The following is a 7,072-nucleotide window of genomic DNA, read 5'->3' as shown; positions in this document are numbered from 1 at the left end:
ACACATTCTGTACTGATTACATTAGAAAATGTAACAAACTGAGGTTCCCACTAATTCAGAAACATAAAATGAAATGAGCCTTGATCTAAAAAAGGTGCAAAAAGGTGTAGGGGAATTAAAGGGGCCAGCCCGTAAGGTCTGAAAAGGCTCAGAAAGTCTCACACAGGTCCCGAGCAGGGACATGGAAGTCAAGTGTGGGCCTCTTGGTCCCCCTAATAACCATTCTTGTCTTCAACAAAGTCACGTTGCTAATTGGTTTCTTTGTGCTTTGAAGGAATCAGGCACAGTGGGTCTTCTGAACAGTTGAGGGAGCGCCTAGCACAGTGACTGGAGTCATGGGTAGCAAAGCCTAGAGGGTTGGCAGTAAAATAAGGCCAGAGAGGTGAGATTATGGGATTTGTTCTAGATTTTAGGTGAGTTATATATATAAAAAAAAAGTATAAACCAATTCACAGTCACAAGCTGTTGAGATTAATCGGTGTACATACGTGTGTGTACACATTTACATAAATGATTACTTTTTCTATATTTATTATATGCAAATGCATTTTTGATATCTATCTTTATATATTCACATATAATGATTTGTAAAATAAAAGAACACAGGTAATGCATGCTGAATGTGAGGACTGGGATGAGCTACGTAAGGAAGGGTCTATTAGGAGAAAATTCTGTTTTGCCACTTGGAGGTAAAGCATTCCTAAGGAACAAAGATCACTATCTAGAAAGCAGGGATTACATTTCATTAACTTTATGTACTATATGCCATTTGATAAAAACATCAATTGAGAAGAACCTCTCACATATGATAAAAATAAAGATATATTTTGAAAAATATACTCAAAAAGTAAAACAATGCACTTTCATCTCTAGAAGCTAAGGCACAAAGAAAAAACCAGACTAGCTAATGTACTATTCTTGCTTCTTGCAATGTTCCTAAGTAAAAGTTAATTCCTAAAATACATTTTGATTGCCCTGGAAATCATTTTCTTACAAATGGCAATGTAGCAATGAAGGCCCTCTCTGATACAGATCAGGTGAAAATCCTTAATTTCTCATTATTCCCCCCAATCGTAGTGCATTATTTTAAAAACATCTTCCCAGATTGTTAGTTCTGTTTGCTAATATTTTGTTAGGATTATTTCATCTGAATTCATAAATTATCTTTCGTTCTTTTGCAGTTTTTTTTTTGTTTATTAAATTGGGTTCATAAAAATCCTGTTTTACTGGTGTTTTCAGAAAAGCTATCTTTTAGATTCATATGGGTTGACTTATTGTTCTTGAAGTTGTCATATTTTTCTCTTTCCCTAACTGTAGCTTTTATTTTAAAATATATTTCAAAAGCGGTTATATGTGATATGATTCCATGTAAAGACCATCAGAAAGGGTCCAGCCATGGTTAGTACTATTTTTCATATTACATGGCTGGATCCAGCTCTCTTCTATGTAAAATTAGATATGTATGTATATAATAGACACAAACCAAGGTTGTACTGAAATCTCTAATTAAGTTTTCTTGTAACTTTTTCTCTACTTAACTACAAAAGTCCAAACTTAGAAGAGAGCTTCTATGTTATGTAAATATTTTCATAAATATGATACTTAAAACTAATTGTTTTGAGGCAGGCCGAACATCTGGTTTATATTTATTTATTTTATTTTTGTAACACTTTTTCCCGTTATTTCCTCCCATTAGGCAGTGTCTTCTCTTTCTCATCAACCTAAGTATACATTGGCCATCAATTTTCGGAATACCATATTCTGCTTCAGAACATCTGGTTTACAAAATGATTATTCTTGGAATTATGTTTGTGAATACAGTGCTATCTATGACTTTCTCAATTCCCCTATTCCCACTTAGATCCTAGAGAACAACTGGAAACAGTGGTCCATCTGGTGTGACCTAAGAAAAAGGTGCTGGGATCTGAGGTTTGGTCTTTTCAGCGTCTTGGGGAAATAAAGCTGTGGGGGATTACCTTCTGGTTACTACAATATACTTGAAATATAGAGATGTGGTGAAAAATATTGACAAATACATATTACAAATGTAACTGTCATATTCTAAAAAATACTTTTGTCCACATATGGTCAATTCATATAAATCATAATCGGAAGTCCCATTATTTTTCATAAGAAATTGCTCTATGATTGAGCAATTTATAGAGCATGGTATTAATTCATTTTTCTATAAGATTCCTATACAGTTGATAACAACAGCTCTGGGCCAAAACCATATGTGCACACTTTCAGGCCGGAGCATAGGTAATTCCAAAGGCTTTCCCCAGAGGTCCTCACAAGGGAAAGCTGCTCTGCCCACACCAGACATGGAGCACCGCCAATGTCCTGTGGTTTCTCAGGGAGTGCCCTGGGTGTCCGTGCTGTTGGGCATGTCCACATCCCTGCTCAGAGGACCCCATTCAGAGGTCTCTATAACAAGGCCTTTGACAGAGGTCTTCCTCCGACACTTCTGCTGAAAGGTCCTTGTAAGGATGAGGTGAGAGCCCTGGAGACACTTTTTTCCCACTCTCAGTACTTGGGGCTTTTCCCTTTCTGTCTTTCTCACCCTCTACTTTTAGCTTCCAGGTCCATAAAACTCCCACAGCCTCTGTTGGAGACTCCTCAGCAGTGAGAAAACTCCCAGAGTCCTGGCTGACCCTCACTTGGCCCCGTTCCCTGGGGAGAAATGAGCCAGTAGAGGAGCTGGGGCTTCCCCTGGCTTAGCCTCTTGCTTGCCCTATAGCGGTAAACAATTGAAGTCTTGACTGTTACCTTCACTCTGGTTTGTGGTCTGACTTGACCACTCCGTTGCCTAGCAGCCTAGCTCTCACGTCATTATTTTACTCTCTCATCCTTTTAAATACAAAGATATGGATGTTCTAAGGCCAAACATGACCTGAGGTCACATAACAAGGAAATAGGAGTACCAGGTTTCAAATGTGGCCAGTTTGGCTCCCAAATCCACTCTCTTAACTACACAATCTTCTCTGTTGGGAAATTTTATTCTCTCTCTATCTGTATTAATGTTTTTATATATTCTCGTTTGCTTGATTTCCAGAGGGAAACATTTATTTCATTTTGATATTCTTGTGATAATGGGGTCATTATTACAATGCTTCAAGTAAATAACATATTCACTATGTAATTTTTTTCACTGTGAAGGGTTAGTTTATTGAATATGCCCTTGGTTTTTTTTTTTTTTTGAGACAGTGCCTCAAGCTGTCCCCCTGGGTAGAGTGCCGTGGCATTACAGCTCACAGCAACCTCCAACTCCTGGGCTCAAGCGAGTCTCCTGCCTCCGCCTCCCAAGCAGCTGGGACCACAGGCGCCCGCCACAACGCCCGGCTATTTTTTGGTTGCAGCCATCATTGTTGTTTGGCGGGTCCGGGCTGGGGATTTGAACCCGCCACCTTAGGTGTACGTGGCTGGCGCCTCAGCCGGTTGAGCTATAGACGCCAAGCCTGAATATGCCCTTGTGATGCTTCCAGCCAAGAATGTTAGAATGTTAGATAGTAAGTCCTGCTAGGGTTGTGTGAGAAAAATGATCTCTTCAGGAGGGTGAGAGCTCTCTGTCGCCCTCCTGAAAATTTGAAAGAATGAAATACCTCATGTCTATTTTGGGAAATACAACTTGGTTATAAATTATATGTTTTTAAATCAATTATAATTACTTTTATAGATACCTCAGACTTCTACTTTATTGTTTCAATCATCCCCCCCAAAAATGTTAATAAAAACCCAGATTCCCCTTTAAAACTTGTTTGGATTCTTTGTATGAAGAATTCATATTGTACAGAAAAAGTACTTTAAGAGATATGTAGCCAAAGATTGCTTAAGAAAAACCATTCATAAATGCCTTATGCAATTTCCCGTGTGTGATTTGTAGACATTCATAACTATTACAAAAACTAATATCTCCTTACTAAAACATTAAAAGAAAAGTAGGTAGATAGAGGGTGCCAAAAATTGTATATACATTTAAGAAAGAAAAAAAATGTATAAGTTTGTAATAACCAGGTCACATTTGACTTCTGCAATCACCAGAGACACTCAGTGTGACTTGTATTTGTCTTTGTCATCATTATGTATTGTTACAATTTTAATATATGTAAATTTATTTTTTAAAATATGTATACATTTTGGTACCTTCTGTATATTTTATCTTATAATTATTATAAGTATAAATAGAACATAAATGTAATATAATATAAGTAGTATAATTTGTATAAGTATGAATTTATTTAAGCACATACATGTTGCCATCTTTACCTGAAAAGGACTAAAAGTAGATCAGCTACCTGTTTCTGGATTGTCATTTTTATTACACATTCATTCATTTGTACATAAATGAATAGAAAAAATATAACTTAGATTAATTTGATTTGCCTTTTTATAAATTGCTATGGTTTGAATGCTTTTTTATTGCTCCAAAACTCATGTTGAAACTTAATCCCCAATGCAATAGTGTTTAAGTCATGAATGGCTCACTGCTGCTGAAAGGGGCTGTTAGGAGCTTCACTCTCTTCTGCCCTCCAGAGAATGCAGCATTCAAGGAAGCTTCTTGGACTCAGAGACCAGCCCCCCTTATACACCAGACCAGATGCCAGGTCAATTGATATTGGGCTTCCCTGCTTCCAGAACTGTGAGGAAATAAATGTATGTGCTTTATAAATCATCCAGTCTTAGGTATTCTGAAGAACAGCTCACATAAGCAAAGACATGCACTTATCTATTTTATTTATTGGTCTATTCATTCAGTAATATCTAGTATCCATGTATTATGTGCTACAACAGAGGACAGAATGATAAACTGGCTCTTGTCCACAAGAAGTTTCCATTTGAAAACGTAACACAGAATGCCAAGTTTTATCTCTGGTACTGATGGGAAAAGTTACATAAGTCTGAAGAAGAGAACACTTCTTAGAGAAGCTGACCCTTGACAAATGTCTTAAAATATGATTAAAATTTAACCTGTTCAACAGAACAGGAAGGGTTGTACGAACAAAGACATTGTAAGAGTTCAATCCACAGAGCTGAGTACTAGGTGGGAATTTGCTGAAAACTCCAAGCCATTTGGGTTTGTTTAGACTTGATCCTATATTAGTCACTTATAGTGGCAAGGTTTCTAGACAGGGTCGTGGTCATATTCCATTAAATAGAGCTCTTACAGACATTTTGTCAGGTGAATTTGTCAGGACTGGATGCAAGAAAGGGAATTAAATACATGGAGAACTTGGTCTCCTAAAGAGGTTACGGATAGAATTTAGAAGGTCATTGAACTTGAATAAGAAAACACTGCATTATTATTCTCATTAATCTCTTATCAAAATTAATGATTTTCATCAATTACAAACACAGAGACCAAGGCGGAGTAGTATCAGCAGCGCCAGTGATGTTCTAACCAACAGAAACCAGAGACACACTCATGTTATCTTGCAGCTGTCAAAGCCATCTTAAACACTATTCATGTATTTCTTCGTAATCATGGCAAAGAACCTCATATAACATGAAATTTCCCACCACATTTTTAAATGTATGTTCAGCGATGGCAAGTAGTTCACATTGTTGTGCAACACCCCTCCAGAACTTTTCAATCTTGTAAAAGTGAAACTGTATATGTATTTAACAGCAGCTCTCCATTCACCCCCACTTTCAGCCCTAGAAACCACCATCCTATCTTCTTTAAATTTTACTACCTTTGTTACTTAAGAAGAGCAGAACTACACAATATTTGGGTTTTCTGTGACTGGCTCATTCCCTTTAGCATAACCTTCTCAAGGTTTCACTGTTTTGTAGCATGTGACTAGATTTCTTTCCTTTTTATGGCTGAGTAACATTTCATTATATGTTTAAAACAAATTCAGTCTGTTCAATTCATTTTCTTTATAATTCATTACAAATTTTTATTCATTTATTGATTGTTATGCATTTATGACTTAAGGTATTTATTTTGTGCCTATTTCTTCATTTTGCATGTTATAAGAAGGAATCACTCTTTTACTTCACCAGACAGACACAAATGTCCATGGCTTCTAAAGATATTACAAAATCAGAGACTATTTCAGTAGCTCAGGCAACAGATAAAGTCTTAACCATGGTGATCATCATAATAAAACATGTGTAATCAAGAAATGGGCAGAAATCAGCATGATGTATGGAGTAACTAAATGTCAAGAATCAAGGAGGAAGTGAAGACAATGATGATTACAAAGTTTTCAACTTGGGCAGTTGATTGGTAGGTGATGTGTCGTTCTGGGAGTCATTAGCTTAGAGATATCATTTAAAACCATGAGCGTGCCTGAGGTCATCTGTGGGGAGGAGGGAGAAGAATAAGTGTGACTCAGGATAAAACCACAGACAATTAATACTCTAAGGAAAGTCAATTCATTATTCTCAGCCATGGTGCCGTGAAATACATATACTGTGTCAGCAAATAGAACTACTATGTAAACAGTGAAACTTTGACAAGGCATTGGTGGTTAATTTGTAAAGAACCATTGGTTATGACTCTACTCTGCATTTATAATTTTTGCACCTGCAATTATTTACATGCAAAAACAGTACAGCCACAGTTGCCTAATTATAAGCACAACCATCCCAATTTGTTCTCAAAAAGAACAACACAAAGAGATACCATCTGTGTAAGTGCTGCAAACCCCTCAGACTTTTTCTGCTCAGAATCCCATAAGGCTGGTGGGCACATTTCCCTTTTGGCTTCCATCTCAGGCTTTCTTCTTGCCCGATCTCATTCGTGCATGTGCATTACAGGTTAGTCCCTCTGAGAAGCTGAGAGTCAGCAGCCCTTCCTCTTATCCAACCAATGTGCTTTTCTCTCCACAAATGTAATATGTGCACAGTGTGGGCAGACTGAACATAGAAGCCATTTCTGAAGCACATCATTGGCTTTGTGTGTGTGAGCAAATTCAAATTTTTCTGCGCATGTAATTGTATAAGGTAGGCAACTTGAATATTGCAAAGACAAAATCTCATACATATTTCTGCTCAAAAGTGACAAGAAAATTATGTTACTCTACTTTTAAAAAAAGTTTTGCCATTTATTAAAAACACAGATGTC

The 7,072-nt window shown here is 37.0% G+C and overlaps 1 protein-coding gene across 1 annotated transcript in view; it reads right to left on the bottom strand.

Annotated features, from left to right (window-relative positions):
• Positions 1-7,072, bottom strand: part of ERBB4 (erb-b2 receptor tyrosine kinase 4) — a gene marked incomplete at its 5' end in the record, with an annotated part of 720,994 nt that overhangs the window by 363,134 nt on the left and 350,788 nt on the right. The gene's annotated exons all lie outside the window — the stretch shown is intronic.

The sequence above is a fragment of the Otolemur garnettii genome, unplaced genomic scaffold (assembly GCF_000181295.1).
Source record: "Otolemur garnettii isolate 467f Iridium unplaced genomic scaffold, OtoGar3 scaffold00013, whole genome shotgun sequence".
NCBI classification, from domain to species: Eukaryota; Metazoa; Chordata; class Mammalia; order Primates; family Galagidae; genus Otolemur; species Otolemur garnettii.
Note: the sequence above shows the minus strand (reverse complement) of the source record. Positions and strands in the feature narration are given on the sequence as shown.